General features: G+C 46.5%; 1 long non-coding RNA gene across 1 annotated transcript in view; it reads left to right on the top strand.

Moving 5' to 3' along the window:
* LOC106725228 overlaps window positions 1-18,117 on the top strand; it is an 18,795-nt gene extending 678 nt beyond the window's left edge. Inside the window, exons 2-3 of the long non-coding RNA XR_001361099.1 lie at window positions 2,362-2,364; window positions 18,106-18,117. This is a non-coding gene — a long non-coding RNA (uncharacterized LOC106725228). The remainder of the gene's footprint in view (window positions 1-2,361; window positions 2,365-18,105) is intronic.
* Window positions 18,118-19,386: the final 1,269 nt, after the last annotated feature.

The following is a 19,386-nucleotide window of genomic DNA, read 5'->3' as shown; positions in this document are numbered from 1 at the left end:
CGATGAGAGAGAAACATCGATTCAGCTGCCTCCTGCACACTCCCTACTGGGTATGTGCCCGCAACCAAGGTGCATGCCCTTGACCGGAATCGAACCTGGGACCCTTCAGTCCACAGGCTGACTCTCTATCCACTGAGCCAAACCGGTTAGGGCAGGAAATACTTTACTAGTAAGTCCCTCAAAGCTCCAGGCAGGTGCTAGCACCAAGGATTCAGGAATGAGCAAAATCATCATGGGGCTCACGGCTGCTTTATTTGGGGGGCGGGGAAGGGGTGGACATTAAGATATTAAAGAAAAATCTTACCAATAAACACAGGAAGCAAAAAGGTGTGCTCAAGGAAAGGGCATGATGGGAACTTGCCCTGAGGAAGGCCCCCGACGGTGCCCTCAGAGCTGAAGTCTTAGTTAGCGTCAGCATCACTTCACTGGCGAGAGAACATTCTAGGCCGGTAAGGGGAGCAGCCTGGAGCCTCCCGATAGCATTGGTGGCTGGAGGGCGTCCAGGAGGCTGGAGAGGTGGGCACCCAGACCACGCCAGGTGTCTTTCAGGCACCATCTGTCATCCGGTCAAACAGAAGGCAGTTAAGTTCTCAGGGAGGCTCGCATGCACAGCTGGTCCCTCTACTCAGAGAAGACTACAGAATTTTCTACATCATAAGCTGTAGGATGACCCATTAGAACTTAAAATATATATATATAGCCTTCGCCCTTATTATTAATATAATACATGCCTGTTTTTAAACTTTTTCAGAAAAACACAGAAAAAGAAAAAAAATCACCCATAATACCATCATCAGTGCAATTGGGATAAAATTCTATATTCAGTACAAAGATTTTTTTCATTTAATAGCATATCATGGGGGTGGGAACGGGTGGGGAGATGTCAATGGGGGAAAAGGGAGACATATGTAATGCTTTCAACAATAAAGAATTCAAATGAGAAATAATAATAACATATCACAAACTTTCTGATGTTTTAAATTATGTTATGCTCAAGGTACATCTGAAAATAAAGCCCAATATAGAAGGAGATGTTTACATGTAGATACAACATGGAGGTGAAGCATGAGTGATCAATCCCACCTCCCCACAGCTTAAGGGGCCTTATCAAAACTTCCCCGGCAAACGAGCCCTTGGGGCCGCGTGGCCCGAAGCGTCTGTCCTTCCGCAGGCGGCTGAGACCGCCGTGGCCCAAGCTGGCCGCCCTCCCACAGGGCTTTGGAGGGTGTCTGAGACCAGCTGGGGGAACTGCCAGCTCTTCCTGCTGAAATTCTATTTATATTGGGCTGTGGTGTTCCGATCAGGCCTTCCTTGTCTCTATCTTTGCTCTCCAGTTTTTGAAAGGGAAGGAAAGGCCAGGGAATTCTTCATTTGGGCAAAGGTCTCAGACAGTAAGTGTGAACTTTCACAACTGCCCACCCACATAGGAGTCGGATTCTCAGGACACACTCCGAATTGCCGTATTGATGCCCACTTAGCCCCACCCAAGCATCCCTCCACTCATCCTATGGGTGTTTGTGGGACCTGCTTGGTACCATCACCTGGAGACACAGAGATGAGGGAGACACCGCCCCTGGCCCGAGGGAGCTCAGAGACCAGTGGGGAGACGGGCATGGAAAGACAGTGAACGGCATGGAGGAGGCAGCATATACACGTGCTCTTGTGGGAGCCCGCGGGAGGCCAGTTAACAGGCTGATGGTGGAGAGGCGGCTGGAAAGGGTGCGCAGAGGACATGACCCTTCAGCTGAGTGGAAAAGCCGGGTTCTCTGTGCAAACTCAGTGGTTGGACAGAACACACAGCAAACACTACGCTCGACAGATGAATTAGGAAGTGGTTTTTCTCATTAAAGTATTTTTACTATTTCAAAGCATATTGTGTGTGGGGCCCTTTGGTTACCAGAGGCTGCCATAACCACAGGAGGGTTATCACCTACCCCAGCACCCTCGACACAGCTCAGTGGTGGCTGCTTACACACGAGCACCACAAGCAGACGATTGACGCGCCTCAGAGGAAGCGAGGCAGAGGTGTGAACCTGATGAGCTGCCGGCGCTGAGCCCTGCGTTCTATACTGAGCCCTTGTTCTTGGGCCAGGCCCTGCGCTCAGCATCTTAGCAGCTCCATCTCATTTAGTCCTCCCGCACCTTGAAGAGGTAGATCCCGTCGGCACAGCTGATCCATCTATGGATAGTAGTGTCACTCGCCTTTTATTAAAAGGGAGATTGTGGCGTGGAGGGTTGAATGCCTTGCTCGAGGTGACAGAGCTGATATGATAAATGGAAAAGATAGGATTTAAGTTCAAATTCAAGTTCAGTGGAAACAGCACTACACTAAAACCTGGACTTCATCATTTCATTCATTAGCAAGTGCTCACTGGAAAGTGCTCCGGACACCCTTCTCTTGGGTTTTGGTGGCTTATTCTCTGCTCATTAAAGAGGAATCAAGAGTTAAACAACATCAAGCTACATCTCACATCGATGTCAGGGCTCAGATGGGAGGTCTCATCTGTTCTGTTACTGAGCAGGTTAAACAGAGGAATTGCAGGGGATAAGTGCATTCTATATTGCCTCCCAACACACACACACACACACACACACACACACACACACACTGCACACACACATGCTGCACATACACTCACACACACAAACTCACACACATACACACTGCACACATACATTGCACATATACTCACACACACTCACACACACTGCACATACACTCACACACACAAACTCACATACACACTGCACACATACATTGCACATATACTCACACACACTCACACACACTGCACATACACTAACACACACTGCACACATACACATACTGCACATATATTTACACATACACTGCACACACTCATACACATATACTGCACATACACTCACACACACACTGCACACATACACACACACTGCACATATACTCACACACACACTCACACACACACTGCACATACACTCACAAACACACACTGCACACATACACACACTGCACATATACTCACACACAAACGCTGCACATACACATACATACAAACACACACTGCACATACACTATTTTTTTAAAAGAGAATAATATTTTCAATTATAGTGAATTTCTTATGGGTCAGGTGAATATAGAATTTTTCCCTTAAAAAAAAAAAATCTTGCCCCTATGAGAGGCTCCTAAATTCAGACTCAGAAATGTATGACCTCCTTTGAGAGCCTTGCCTTGTACTGGCAGGAGAGGTCTGAACTAGGGCCGGTCGGGCCAGGTGAGATTGAGGGTTGTGTCCCTGGGAACTGAATTAGGGAGGCCTCAGAGGAAAGAGTCCAAGGGGAAGGTCTGAGAGTCAACACCCTGAGGCCACAGATAGTATCAGAACCAAAAGGAAGGGGAGGGGGGGCTTTGTACCTGACCTGGGCCCTTGCCCTGGCCTGGGCCCCCGAGCGAATCCTATAAGTCAGTGGTCGGCAAACTCATTAGTCAACAGAGCCAAATATCAACAGTACAACGATGGAAATTTCTTTTGAGAGCCAAATTTTTTAAACTTAAACTATATAGGTAGGTACATTGTTATTAACTTAATTAGGGTACTCCTAAGGCTTAGGAAGAGCCACACTCAAGGGGCCAAAGAGCCGCATGTGGCTCGCGAGCCGCAGTTTGCCGACCACGGCTCTAAGTAGATAGGTCATTTTAAACTTTAAAGTTTAATAATGGACACATACACTTAAAAATTGCTTCCTTTTCTTGTAACTATTTTGGTTAGCAAATGGGTAATTTACTGAAATACATATGAACTCCAGCTGTGACATGAAACAATAGATTGTAATAAAATAAATAATTGGAAAAATAGCTGCGTATAAAATCACTAGGCTGGAAGTAATCAAGTCGAGTCCCATTTTTTAAACCCTTGAATAACTCTGCGCTCCTGGCTCTGGATAAAAGTGAAGTGTCTGACCAAGAGACACAATCGCCACCGGGAATCTGCTTTCCTTCCTGCAAGAAGAGACAGGAAAAAGCATTATTTGAGATTTTAATTTCGGTGGCTTGTTTGTACTTAAACTGTGCTTAATAAGTGATCTTCTCTTTCTATAGCTGGAGTTATTGCAATAAAATGTAAATTTTGTAGCCCATCTGTCAATGTAATTAATAAAAATAAATTTCCATAGGCTGGCATGCTCAGTGGTAAATTTTCAACCTATGAACCAGGAGGTTGTGGTTTGATGCCCAGTCAGGCCATAGACCCAGTTGCAGATTCAATTCCCAGTGTGGGAGGCAGCTGATCAATGATTCTCTCATCACTGATGTTTCTCTCTCTCCCTCTCCCTTCCTCTCTAAAATCAATAAAAATATATTTTTTAAAAAGAAAGCTTTTTGCTAAAATGAAAATATAAAAGTAATATGTTTCCTTATAAAAGATTCATGCCATACTGAAAGAAAAATAGAAGTAAAACTTATCCTATATAATAAAAGACAAATATGCAAATTGACCAAACAGCAGAACGACAGGTCTCTATGACATGCACTGACCACCAAGGGGCAGATGCTCAACACAGGAAGCCCTGAGCCAGGCTCATGACTGGCAAGTGCAGCGGTGGTGGCGGGAGCCTCTCCTGCCTCCATGGCAGCGCTAAGGATGTCTGACTGCCGGCTTAGGTCCGCTCCCTGCAGACATCCCCCAAGGGTTCCCAGACTGTGAGAGGGTGCAGGCTGGGCTGAGGAACCCTCCTGAGTGCATGAATTTTGTGCACCGGGCCTCTAGTTATTTATAATGTACTGAAATATAATATCAACAAACCATTCATATGTATTCATCTATATTTCCAGATTTCTTGGCAACCTTGTATAGATAGTACAGCTATCAACGAGGAGAGGTTAGGGAGAGTATGTGAGAAGTAGAATAGGCCCTGATTGTCATCCACAGGTATCAACTAGGAGTAAAACTTAGGTGTGAGGGTAGAGCTACAGGAAGGGGTTAAGAGTACCCGAGAGTTTCAGTGTTGTTCTGTGTGGGGAACCCAGTCCTCCTGGGTTTCTCCTGTCACAGTGACACACAGCGCTCCTGACACCAGGCCATCCCATGACACCAGCTGGTGTTCCACCATTTAACTCAGTTCTGACACCATTCACCTGGAGAGAGCTCAGGCCCACAGGTTAAGGGCTCAGCCAATAAGTCCACCCCCACTTCAGAGGTCATTCAAGTCCAGGTTGTCACCTGAGCTTCTGACCCACCCGCTCTACGTCAGAGGTTCCCATGACCCTCCTCAGATGCAGCTCATTTGCTCGGGCAGCTCACAAGGTTTAGGCAAACACTCCACTTACTGTTGACTAGCTCATTGTAAAAGGGCATGATATCCCTACCCGGTTTGGCTCAGTGATAGAACATTGGACTGTGGACTCATAGGTCCTGGGTTTGATTCTGGTCAGGGCACATGCCCGGATTGTGGAGCGTGCAGGAGGCTTAGTGCTGAACCTCCCCTAAAAGTATGAACCATTCTGTCACACTGTGGTCTCACCTTCTGTAGAGAACATTTGAGGACTGCCACCTCCGCATGTATCTCTAATCTCCTTTACCGTTTTCAGTAACACAAAAAGTAATGAACACGAAAAAGTCTAGGTTCCTAAGTTCATTTTCTGGTCCTATAAAATTTCCTTATACAGTGAGATCATATGGTATTTGTCTTCCTCTGAGTTTTTTTCACTAAGCATAATGCCTTCAAGGTCCATCCATGCTGTCACAATGGCAAGATTTTATTCTTTATGATGGCTATGAATGGTATTCCATTGTGTGTGTGTGTGTGTGTGTGTGTGTGTGTGTGTGTGTGTGCTCGTGCGCACATTTTTGTTATCCATTCATCTGTCAGTGGACTCTTGGGCTGTCTGGCTGCCTGCCCTGCGCGATGGGTCAGTCTGCTCATTGTTAGAAAAGTGCTTTGCTTGTTTTGTCACTCTGTGTGCTGGAGGCCACATTGCTAGGAACCCGTTAAATTCGAAGAGGGGAGTGCTAGTGGAACATAGAAGCTGGAATAATAGAAATTCCATGCACACTTTGGAACAACATTTGACATCCAAATATTTTGGTTATCAAAATGGGTCATTAACTAAAATACATTTATGCTCCCACTGTGATATCAAACAACAGATTATAACAGCAAAGCATGGAAAAATAGCAGCTGCATAAAGTCACTTAGCTGGAAAAAATGAAATCAAGTCTCATTTTTAAAAAAATATATTTTATTGATTTTTTACAGAGAGGAGGGGAAAGCGATAGAGAGTTAGAAACATCGATGAGCGAGAAACATCGATCAGCTGCCTCCTGCACACCCCCCCACTGGGGATGTGCCCACAGCCAAGGTACATGCCCTTGACCGGAATCGAACCTGGGACCCTTCAGTCTGCAGGCTGGCGCTCTATCCACTGAGCCAAACCAGTTAGGGCATCAAGTCTCATTTTTTAACCCTCAGATAATTCTGTGGTCCTGGCTCCTGATAAGAGGGAGCTGTCTTGCCGAGTGTCCTCCCTGAGGATTTACTGAAGAGGCGATGGGGACCTGCATGGCCCTGAATGGAGCCTTGGGTCCCAGACAGCAGGGCTGCTGGGCAAGGTGCGTTCCAGCTGCCATTACCCAAGGGGCAGCGTGCTTCTCTCTGAATGCAGAGGTCGCTGGTAACATCTAAGCACCTTCTAGGCCAGTGATGGCGAACCTATGACACGCGTGTCAGAGGTGACACGCGAACTCATTTTTTTGGTTGATTTTTCTTTGTTAAATGGCATTTAAATATATAAAATAAATATCAAAAATATAAGTCTTTGTTTTACTATGGTTGCAAATATCAAAAAATTTCTATATGTGACACGGCACCAGAGTTAAGTTAGGGTTTTTCAAAATGCTGACACGCCGAGCTCAAAAGGTTCGCCATCACTGTTCTAGGCTGAATCCACTCCTAGTCTACATCTCTCAGAATGACAAGGTTTCAATAATCACTTTTTACAAATGCTCGGGCTGTGTGGCCTTGGGCAAATGACTCAACTTCCCTGAGTTTACTTTTCCCTCTGTGGCCTATGTAAACAAGGAAGAAGTTGCATGGTGCACCCTGGCCCACCTATCCCAGGAATGCAAAATAAGGTTAACATCAGAAAATCGGTTATATACTTGTCCCTGTTAACAGATTAAAGAAAGGAAACATGTAATCTTCTCAATGCACAAAGTATGTTCAATGAAATTCAACCTCCATTAAAAAAAAATAATAGGATAGGGAGCGCCCATAATGTGAAGGATGGTATCTACAAAGAAAACCTATATGTTTATAATAATAAACTTCATAGCAAAACACCAGAAACATCCCTTTAAGATCAGGAACAAAACAGAATCCCACTATTTCTACTTCTTGTGTACTAGTTGTCCTAGACAACGTGGTAAGGGATAAAAGAGGAAAAAAAGACATAAGGATTGGAGAGTAAGAAATACAATAGTTTTAATTTGCAAATGATATGATTGAGTAGAAACCTCAATCTACAGATAAATTAAATAGAACTAATTAAAAATTTTTAAATATGACTCAATAAATAATATACAAAATTAAGTTGCAATTCTAAGTGTCAACACAAAGAATTAGAAAATGTGATGTTTTTATTTTAAAAAAACCTCAGATACCTAGGGATAAATCTAACAAAAAATGTGCAGTGCCTTTATAGCAAAAAAAGTATAAAATTTTATTGAAAACATTACAGGAAACATAAATATAAAGATATATTATGTTTCCGAGTCATTAAACATACAAATACTCCTAGAATGAGTGGATAGATTTAATGCAATTTTAATCAAAACCTCAGTAGGTTCTTTTTTCAATTAAAGTGCTTCTTAGCAACTTGGTAAATGTTTACTGAGCACGTGCCAGACACTGCCGAGCATGGCGGGATGTAGCAACGAGCCAGACACAAGGTCCCAATCCTATGGTCCCTATGTGGCGGGAGAAGCTCCCTTAAGATCGGCAATTACCAGTATGACATATTGATTTCAGGCTGTGTGAGTGACACTTGACAAATCAATGCTTAAACAAGGTGAGCTGCCCTGTGCGGGACTGCAGAGCGAGGACGTGCTAGAGCCACTTCTTAAACCCACGGCCGCAGAGTCTGACTTCGAAGCCCACCTGCTTTCCATGTCACCATGACCCCATTTGGCCGAAAAAAAAAGCTCAGCCACTGTCCGTTCCTCTGTGGGGCTCTGGGGAGCCATGGATGCTTCTGAAACACGCACGGAGAACATGTGACCCGGGCACCAGGCTGCGTGAAGCGGTGCTCTTGTTGCCGGCCCCGCTGGGCTCTGTGTTGGGCACAGTCGGCAGCAGTGTGACGAGCTCTCTTCCCGGGGTTGGCTCAGTTTCCAAACACTCCCAGAGTTGGAGAGCCAGGCTGCGGGATTTCTAGAAAGACTGTCGGGTAAGTGAAAATGTCAGCAACTACCTCATCCCCAGTGCCGTCACTTAATTCATTTTCTTTTTCGTAACCACAGTAACAATGACACAGAGCTCTACCCGGCCCTACAAATGAGTAGGACTTGGCCACAGTCTGGCTTCTCCTCTAAGTTGCCTCACTTCGGTGCCCAGGGCCACAGCTGGTCTTCAGAAATGGGATCGGACTGATGTTTTGAAGGAGAAAAGCTGAGTTTCCCAATGCAACTGTGAAACTCCTGCCAAGGGAGACACAGAGGGAAGCCACAGAGTTTGGGCTCCTTCCATCCCATGCACAGGACCAACCTCACCGTTGCAGCCACGTGATCCCGCCCAAGAATGCTGATGGTGCCGGCAGCCCTCCGCGAGTATGGACCTGCACATTGCCTCCCACTGCCTGCAGGAAATTCATACTCTCACGGGGTTTCCCTGGGTCTCCCTAGGTCAGTGGTTCTCAACCTTCTGGCCCTTTAAATACAGTTCCTCATGTTGTGACCCAACCATAAAATTATTTTCGTTGCTACTTCATAACTGTAATGTTGCTACTGTTATGAATCGTAATGTAAATATCTGATAGGCAGGATGGTCTTAGGCGACCCCCGTGAAAGGGCCGTTCGGCCGCCAAAGGGGGCGCGACCCACAGGTTGAGAACCGCTGCCCTAGGTCATTCAACTTAGGTTCCTCTCCTTAGGAGATACTTCATCTCCCAGCATCTCTGATCTAAAGACAGAAGCACACACAAGGGGTCATGTCCGAGTCTGGGAAATGGCCTTATTCGTGCTGTCTCGAAGGTCCCAGCTGTGTGGATCAGCGATGGCGAAACCATTGCAACCCACTGAGCTAAACCACTGCTGGGCGGTGTGGACCTATGATGGAGAAGAGGGCATGACCACACGCTCCTTCGTGAGCCATCGGGAGGCAGACGGTGGTCAGGAGAAGGGGGCAGCCCCAGAGGCCCGGGTAAACGAGGTCACATTCGGGGCTGGCCCCAGCTTTGGTTTGGGCACCAGGACAGGAGCGCCGAGACAGCGGCGTCTCTTGTCTCTTCCTGTCTTCAAGCACCAAGGGGATTGTACAGGAAGTCAGTCACACCAACTGGCAAACGTGGGAGATAGGCAGTGGATGCCTTTCCCGGGCAGCATTCCGCCTCCCATTGTGGAAAAATCTAAACAAACCAGACCTAACGGGAATCCAACATTTTTCTTTCTATAGTACAAAGTTTCCCTGCAGAACCCTTGGGAAAATCCACTCGAGGGAGTTAGGAAATTGGAAAAAGAAAAACTGACATCAGTACCTGAGTAATTTTAGCGTCTTGTGTTGAGAATGAATAAAAACTGATAAAAATGAATAAAAACTGATAAAAACTTCACACGCAGAGTAGGTTGCTATGGAGCAGTGCCGGAGAACCACCTCTGTACAACAGCATGGACGTGTCTCAGAGACACCACGCTGGAAGAAACCAGCCCCGAAGGAGGACACACTGGAAGGTTCTATAGCTAAAGTTCAAACACAGTGGCAGCAGCCTGTGCTGTTAGAGATCGGGAGGGGGCCGCCCTTGAGCGGAGGGCCAGGCCATGGCCGGAGAGGTGCTGAGGGAAGTGTCTGGGTGGCACTGGCCGGGTGCTCCTCTGGCTGCTGGCTACATGGACGTGTCTAGTTGGTGAAAACGCACCAAGCTGTACATTCTGGGCATGGGCCCTTTTCTGTGTGTGTTTCAGGTTTCAGAAAAGCTTGGACAGTGAGTAGCATTCTGGCCTGATCATGGTTTTCCCTTTCCAGAAAAGAAGTGATCAGTCGTTTTTAATAATGGGCAAATTGGGGGTGGGGGTGGGGGTGGGGAATTGGAGTAAAAGATTCAGAATTGAGGTTCACTGGGTCACTGCGTTTATTAATGTTATCAGTGTATTCTCCACAGATGATGGCAACATGGGCTGATTCCTTGATTCCAGCCCATGGAACCAGGGCATTCAGTATTTTTCTTCTAAGAAGACAACCTCTACCTCCAATGCCTGATACATGCATGTAACTGCCCCTGGTAAACGGGGAAAGGGGGTTGGCAGGGGAAATGCACCTCTATTTCCGATCAGATACAATAGAAAGTGTTCAACACTTGCCAGGGGAAAATAGTCTGACAATAAATACATTTGTGCTCTAGGATGGAAGTTCTCAACTTCTCTTTTTATGTTCTTAAGACTTGTTCCCTCAGTCCCTGGGCTGTCCCATCTGCCACTGCTTCCTCACCCCCACCCCTAGAGCAGACCAGGGCCAGGAGGGCTCCCCAAAAAGAGCACACATGAAGGTCATCTTAATACTTACAAGTCAAGTGCAAGTGCAAATCACCTTAATAAAAATGCACTTTTAAACATCACTTGAAACGCTACTACTCAGAGATGACAGTGGTTAAGAATTTTATTTTTTTTAAAAAAGTACATACATTCAAACACATACATACTATGCCTAGACTTCTTTCTCTGCATAAGGGCATACGTAGATCTGAATAAAAGCTGAGGTACGAGTGCCCTTTGAGTATAAATAAGTAATTGCAATATGATATGCTTTACCACAATGCCTTTATTTTGTGGCATTGGTCACAGCAGGCGCGAAATAATGGTTGGCGTGGTCAATGTTGGCATTGCTAGCGGGTGAGCGCTTGACCGCTGCAGCTAGACTCCCTGGGCTGTCACCCGGCTCCGTCGCTGACCAGCTGTGCAGTCCTGAGCCAGTTACTGTTGTTCCTCAGCTTCTGTAAAATAGACACAGGTCGCATCTGCCTCAGCAGGTCGGTGCGAGGATTAAATGATGTAAAACATAGAACAGTGTCTGTCGCATAGTAAGCCCAAATGTATTTGCTATTGTCTTATTTGCCACTAACCCTCATCTATTCAGGGACAATGCTGATCTTCTCGTTTGTATCCTCAGCCTGGTTCAGAGTTGTTGACTCTTATTATTACTGGCATTTAAAAAGTATCTGTTGAATGGGTGAAAAAATACCCATTTACTACAAAGGTATTGGATACTAACAAAATAGTGGGAAAACCCCAAGTTTTAAAATCATGCAGATTTCCAACCCTCTTTCCTTATCCTCAGTCATGAACTGTTATTTGGAGTGCTGTGGGGCATTGAATTTTTCTGAGCCTCTGATTTTTCATCTCTAAAATGGAGATAATTCCTTCTTGCAATGTTGTTATATGGATTTGCGACAATTGTGTTAGTTTATCAATAAATAGTATGTATGCCTAGCTGGCATGGCTTGGTGTTGAGTGTCGATCTATGAACCAGGAGGTCATGGTTCGATTCCAGGTCAGGGCGCATGCCTGGGTTGTGGGTTCGACCCCCAGTGTGGGCCTTGCAGGAGGCAGCTGATCAATGACTCTCTCTCATCATCGATTTTTCTCTCTCCCTCTCCCTTGCCCTCTAAATCAATAAAAATATATTTTAAAAATAAGTAGGAGGTACTTTTGTATAAATACCATTTAATAGTATCCAGAGCCACTGCTTTGCAGAATTCATGTGGACACGGCGTATGTGGTGTCCCTGAAACAGCGCAGTGTGAGAGCCCTGCGGTCCCCACAGTATCCTTCGAAGTTCATAAAAATTACAAAGGAACCTTTTATCAGAGCCTCTCAGGGTTGGACTGTTTGGGGCCCATAAGAGCAACTTAAGGTTACTATTAGCTGAGAGACCTTCTGCAGGTGATATTTTCATTTCAAAGCCATGGAAAATGAGATGGAGCTACAAACTCGGGACCTGGATTTAAGCTCAAGCCTTTAAAATTCCAAGTTCATTATTCCCTAAAACCCAGAAAACACAGGGACCAAGGGCTAAGGGGTAGGGCCAGCTCCCTGAATACACAAGGCATGTCAGTGTGTGTGCTGTCTGCTTATTTTTCATTCATTCAGCATCAGAGACTCAGAGCTAAGGACCCTCAAGTCCACCCTGCCCCCATCGCTCCCCCTCATCCCGGGATGGCTCCATTCACCGGTATCCACAGTAACCCAGTGTGTGGTAGAATACAAACCTCGTCTCCTCTCTTATCAGATGAACAGGACGCTTGGCAATAACAAGCCATTTCTGAGGAAAATTAAGTTTGTTGGCATGCTCCTTGACAGCATTACAAAGCTGAAAGCTAAATTTATCGCCACTTATGCCAGTACGCCCTGGTGCCCACGTCTTGTTTGTTTGCATTTGCTGTGACTACTGGTGGTGCACAAATCAGGGTCCCGACCCACAGGTTTCTCCAGAATTTTCTCAGGAGGCGACCTCTGAAAGGGCTTGGGGGTATTCCCAAGGCTGGTGCACCACAGGGCCGACCTGCGGGCTGGAGAGGTCGTGGCCGAGGGGCATTGGCAAAGCCTGGGCCTGCACTTCAATAGCAGGAAGGGGAAGTGCTGACCTCTAACCTCGGGAATTTTTCCAAATGCCCATCCCCGATTCCTTCCCTCTCCTGCTCCAAGGAAGTGGCTCAGCCTACAGCAGCATGACACGCGGGAGAAGTGCAAACCCACCAGGAGCCGCAGGCCTTCCCCGGGGACAGCTCAGGATGGCCACCCGACGCTGTTACAGGTTTAAAAGCGCTCGTGTTGGCCAACCTCGAGGATCTTGGATTAAGCATAACGGGAATGTTGGCTTTCCTTCTGTGAGAGGGTCTGCCAGCCACATCTGTCTGCCCCAGTTCCCCCCACAAGAGACACTACGCTGATGTTGCAGCAAGAGGGAGTCGGACAGATATGAAGAGGAGTCCTGAGTGGAGCCTAGTCCATGTGGAACCATCTTTTTTAAAAAATATTTTTTTATTGATTTCAGAGAGGAAGGGAGAAGGAGAGAGAGAAACATTAATGATGACAGAGAATCATGGATTGGCTGCCTCCTGCATGCTCCACACTGGGGATCAAGCCTGCAACCCAAGCATGTGGCCTGGCTGGGAATCGAACCTCCTGGTTCATAGGCCGATGCTCAACCACTGAGCCGTGCCAGCCGGGCCAGGTTTCAGTCTTGCTTCCATTCTAAGATTTACTGCCATGAGCAGTTTTCAGGAGTTATCTGGCCAAGGCCACTGTTTCAAGAATGAATCATCTGGTAGAAAATCATGCACACAAATAAGCTATGAGTGACACATGGTGACCAGTGCTGTAGCCCCATGGAGTGCCGCTGACTTTAGTAGAGGGAGAGGTTATTCCGACTTGGGGGGTTAGGAGGAGTCCCTTGTATGATCTGGATCTCCTAGGATGGACTAGATTTACATAAGTGGAGACTGGGGAAAGTGGAGGCAGCAGCTCAAGTAGAGCCGTGGGAACAGAAACGCACAGAGAGAGCCAGGGAAAGTCAGTTACCCTCGTGTTCCTAAAACCCGCGTCAGGCCTTGCAGGCTGCACTGGCCAGGCCTCCAGACACAGCGCCGTGTGCACGGGAGCAGCAACAGTGTCAGCTGAGAGTCTCCAAGAAACAAGTGCTCAGATGGGGAGACATCCAAGAGCTGTGTGGGGAGACACGCTGCAAAGGATAAAGGGAACAAAACGGAGGTAGCTAAGGAGAGCCTTCCGAATGGGGTGCAAGCATGACCCCTATAAAAGCAAAAGGGGGAAGGAAGGATGAGAAGAAGGAAAGGAGGGAGGGCAGGAGGGAGGGAGGGAGGGTTTCAGACTGAGTACAGCCAGGGGAGTTTTCGTTAGGCCAGTGGGGAATCCTTGAGGCCAAGCCATCTATTAGACCAGTCCCACCTGCACGATGGGCTCGCACTGTCACCACTGCTGTCAGTCATTGGCTGGGAGCAGCCCGAGGGATGTGCAGCCTCAGGGGAAAGTGGTGGTGGATCCGGAGGTGGCAGGTGGGGTTGTCGGTCAGTGCCGCTCCCCGAACAGGAGAAGGGAGGGGTGGGTTCATGGCGACCAGGCGCCCGGATCACAGTGACCTCTGATCGAAGAGGCCCAGCTGCAGACAGAGCACAGCAAGGAGCTCCTTTGCCAGTGCTCACTAGGCCTCCTCCACAGCCAAGGAGAGTCCCCTGCCGGCTGCTAAATGCTTTCTCTTCCTTTTTAAAACTCCCTTCGCCGCTCTTTCTGCAATATTGAGATGACTAGATGGTTTTCTCCTCTAATCTATTTTATGGTGAGTTATAGTTAGAGATTTTCCAATGTGAATTCTACCCTTATATTCCAGAAATAAACCTAAACTGAGCAGGAGTTCATATTTTTTACTTTCTGCTATATTTGGCTTGCTATGTTTAAGATTTTTTTTCATATTATTCATAAGTGACATTGCAGTATAATTTTTCTTTCGTGCAAAGTCTGTCTCTGGTTTTGGATCAAGGATATTTTGGCCTTGAAGAACAATTGGGGAATAGGGATTCATTTTATAGCTCTATAAAATGTTGACTATATTCAGAAAAATCTGGGCTTATTTTTTTTAATTGGTAGAATTTAACTCCAGATTCAAATTCTTTAATGACTAGGAGACCATTCAGACTTTCTCTTTCTTCAGGGGGAAATTGGGCAAGTAAATTTTTTTCAGCAAATTTGTTTGTTTTTATTATTAGCAAATATATTTTTATTAAATTGTTCTTAATGTGTTCTTAATTTTTAAAAAATCATCTGTGATATTTTTAGATATAGCTTTTTGTGCTCCTAATTTTGTATTTTTAAACTGTTTCTTTTTCCTTAATCAGTTTGTCTATTCTCGATCCTCTATTATTCTATGTTTATACATATTATTTTCCTCTTTTTATTCTGTTGTGATTTCTTCTATCATTTCTTCCTCTAACTTCTGAAGTTGGTTGTTTAATTTTTTAGCCTTCTTTGCTTTCCTTTTATGAGCATTAAAATGATGTCTTCCTTGACATTTCCTTTTGCTGTGCTCCGCAATTGCTGATACATAGTGTTTTAAATATCATTTGGTTACAATAATTCAAATTTTGTGTTTATTTGAATTATGAGTTATTTAAATGTTTAAAAATATTAAGCATACGGGGAATTTTAAAGTTAATTTTTTATCATTAACTTATATAGGAAAGAATTTGATCTGTGTTGTTCTAGTTCTTTGAAATTTATCGCTTTGCATTATAGCCTATTCTATGATCTTCTTTGTACATGTCCCACATGTAGTAGAATTGTTTGTTATTGAGTGAAGTGCTATATGTACGTATGTCCATGACATCAGGCACAGGTGTTTTTGGCTGGAATTACTGGTGAATGTCAATCTGATTAAGATGAAAATCATCGGTAAAGCTGGGCTCTTTAGAGATATTGCAGTGTTAGAGAAGCAGTGATTTCCAGCCTCTGAGTCTTAACTTCCATCCAGGCAAGGAGTGTTCTTTTTGTAATTACACCTGCGTTTTCTCAATCAGTGGGTAGCAAAAGTAACTACTATCCTACAATTTTTTAACTTTAATGAGTGTTCCTCATTATAGAAAGGCTTGGAAACGACTCCTGTGGGTATATGCTTCCTAAAGAGGCACAGATTTACCCCAGAACATTCATACGATGCTCAAGAAGTTACTAGCACAATTGTGCAAGTCACATGCACCATCAGACGCGCCTTCTGCATGTTCATTCTAAACCCACGGGAAACTGTCAGCGGTGCCCACTGGACAGGCATTCTCAGAGGCTCCCCAGCACATGGAGAGGGATTGGCCCGTCTGCAGCGGGTCCCTGTCAGAGGTGCGTTTCTGAAACTAAACTCAGATTGCTTCAGGGAAGGGTCCGAGCTGATTTAACCGATATCTCCAGGAGCCCTTAGTTTGGGGACTTTTCCCATCACAGTCTCCGCCACTTGCCTTGGAGAATCCAAAGCCATTTTGACCATATCCTTGTCTCAATCCTATATTAAGAATTAAAGGATAGGTTCATGCAGAGGAAATGTAGCAAAGGAGGGACTTTCCTACAAGATCTTTTTAAAAAAGAGCATTTGCATAAACCATATTTAACCAGAGTCTTTGTTTTGTGTTTTTCCTTTCTGAGTGCTTTGTTACACTCCCTTGCAGTCCCCTCCCTGACCCCTGACCCCAGCTAGTCCAGACCAAAGTGTGAACAGTATTTCCCAGTGGAATCTTCCCGGCCCCACCCTCCTCATCAGGCCTGACTAATTACATTTGCTGACTAGTCCCACTTCCGGTTCCCTCTGCTCCTGACCCCTCAGCCCAGTTAACCTTCCCAGAACATCACTGTCATCTTGCCCCTCTTGCTCAGGTCTTCCCAGAAACTATGGAACAAACTTTGCAAGCTTGGGGCTGGGGTGTGAAGCGATTGTATGCCCTTTTTTGCTGCTGGTGCTCTGCCAGGCCAACCTGTCTGCCATCTCTGATTTCAATACCTTTGTCTCAGACACTCAGTTCACCGTCTGGTTGCTAATTAGACCTCTCTCTGTTTTATCTCTAAATCCCGCGGCCCTTCGCCAAGGGGCCCTCCCTCCTCCGAGCCCGGCTCTCTGGGCTCACACACCCAGCAGGCCATCGTGCACAGTCCCCTTCTCCCTTCATCGCTGGGTCCTTCAGGGCAGGACTCTGCCCCTGTGTGTCCGCAGCCTCTGGTCACATTTCTTGCAATAGCAGATTTGTGTAGACGTTTAATTGGTTCATTGAAAACTACCACCCCACGCCTTGCACCTCTCTTCACATTAAACACTTTACCACGTGATAACCCCCACGAGCATCTGTTATCCCAGATACAAGGGCGAGTTTTAAGGATGCTGAGGGCAGAGACAGTCTGTTCTCTCGGGGTCCCTTCCAAGGGCAGTTTTCAGGTGACTTGGGGAGTGGCCACGTCCCTTTGGCCAACAGTAGTTTCAGAAATCAAGTCTATTTTAATAAATTTGTATTCCCTGAATGCAAACTGGTGCAGCCACTGTGGGAAACAGTATGGCATTTCCTCAAAAAATTAAACATGGAACTTCATTTGACCCAGTGATCCCACTCCTAGGAATATATCCCAAGAAAACAGAAACGGGAATCAGAATGGACATATGCACCCCTATGTGTATAGCAGTGCAATTTACAATAGCTAAGATCTGGAAACAGCCCAAGTGTCCATCAGCAGATGAGTGGACTAGAAAACTGTGGTACATCTACACGATGGAATACTATGCTGCTGTAAAAAAGAAGGAACTCTTACCATTTGCAACAGCATGGGTGGACCTGGAGAGCATTATGCTAAGCAAAATAAGCCAGTTAGAGAAAGATAAATATCACATGATCTCACTCATTTGTGGAATATAATGATCAAAATAAACTGATGAACAAAAATAGAATCAGAGTCTGAGAAGCATCGAACAGACTGTCCAACCTCAGAGGGAAGGCGGGGAGCGGGGGGAGGGGGGGGTAAGAGATCAACCACAGGACTTGTATGCATGCATATGAGCATAACCAATGGACACAGATGGGTCGACACAAGGGCATGTGCTGGGGAGCTGGGGGAAGCCGGGGAGAGGTCAATGGGGGAAAAAGGACACATATGTAATACTTTACGCAATAAAGAATTTAAATTAAAACAAATTATATTCCCTGTTCTCTTTAGCATAAGACACACAGCTCTTTTTTATTTATTTACTAGAGGCCCAGGGTGGGGTCTGGCTGGCCCACCCTGATCGAGGCTGATCCTGATCTGTGCCCTGGACCGAGCCTCTTGCCAAGGTGCCGGGGAAAAGCTTAGTTCCCATGGGACCGTCCAGCCACGCTGGGAGGAAGGCTTTCGCTCCTGCAACGCCGGAGGCCACCTAATGCGACAAGACTGCCAAGGCTGACGGGAAGCGCGCTCTCATTATTTCTCCTGATGATTTCCTCGTCCTTTGTCACGGTTGTGTGCTATTGGGTGGTGGCAGCTTTCCTTTTCTGAGCGGGACACGTGGACAGAAGGAAGAACCACATCGCGGCAGTCGAGAGAGGGACATTTTAGGGAAAGGGGGAAATGAAGCGGCGGCTCAGTGGGCAGAGCATGGGGGCTGTGAGGGGGGACATCGCTGTCCAAGGGTAAGTATATTCACTGCCCACAGTAGGATGTGGATAGGAAGCCACTTTCTTGCCTCATCTGTTTCTCGTTAAGTCATTGTGGAGCTGGGCCTGTCTCCGGCTCGTGTCAAAGAACAGCACAGTCTCAGGAGGCCGAGGGGTGAACGTGAGGACACGAGTGGAAAGTGTGGCACTCATGTGACAGATTTTCGTGACCAGAGCCAAGGTCATACAATCAAATCTTAATTTAATAAGGTCGTATTCAGAAAACGAAAATACTGCAGCCAGACCCAGCAAGCAAGTTTGGTGAACAAATCCAGGGAAACCGACACTTCTGTGTCCCTTAGACCTTCCGTTTCACCGAGGCGGCGTTCCGGCTTATTCCGTGTAATCTGGAGCACACCCATGTGGGGAGATGCTGGCATCTCATTTCCTAAACAAACCTGAGACTCAGGGTCACCCCACAGAGGCAGAGGCCGGGTCCCAGCGGGGTGGGGGGCTCCCCAACTCAGGCCTCTCCACCTCCCCCAGCTGGTATGCGGGAGCAGGGCTGCCTCTGGTGAAGGTCCCTCTGGCCTCTGACCTCAGAGAAGGCCCCAGACCTGCGTCTGCTCGAGCCCTGGCTGAGATCCAGGTCCTACGGAAAGCAGGAAGGGTCAGGCAGGGAGGGGGAGGGGAGGGCTCTACAGTCCAGGTCAGTTCATAAGGCAGTTTCATCCCGGACTCAATGGCCGCAGTCACCCTGTGAGGTAAACAAACGAGGCGTGTTTCACTCTATGTTATGGGCAGGGAAGCAGCCTCGGGGAGGCTCACCCCAAGGTCTTAGGAGACATGGATCCTTTGAATCTTCATTTCTTTGTGAAGTTTATGAATCTTTATGTAAAAGACGGAGCGGCACATAAGTCCTAAGATCACAGTCCCTTGGGCCTCGGACGCGAGGCTGTGCTGTAAGTCTGCACACCTCTTACTCCCAGGAAGCAGCCTCCGTGGCTTCCCTGGTGCTGATGTGTCAGTTG

Source organism: Myotis brandtii, unplaced genomic scaffold (genome assembly GCF_000412655.1).
Source record: "Myotis brandtii unplaced genomic scaffold, ASM41265v1 scaffold1460, whole genome shotgun sequence".
Classification (NCBI taxonomy): Eukaryota; Metazoa; Chordata; class Mammalia; order Chiroptera; family Vespertilionidae; genus Myotis; species Myotis brandtii.
The sequence above is the reverse complement of the archived record's forward strand: the minus strand, read 5'-3'. Positions and strand labels throughout refer to the sequence as shown.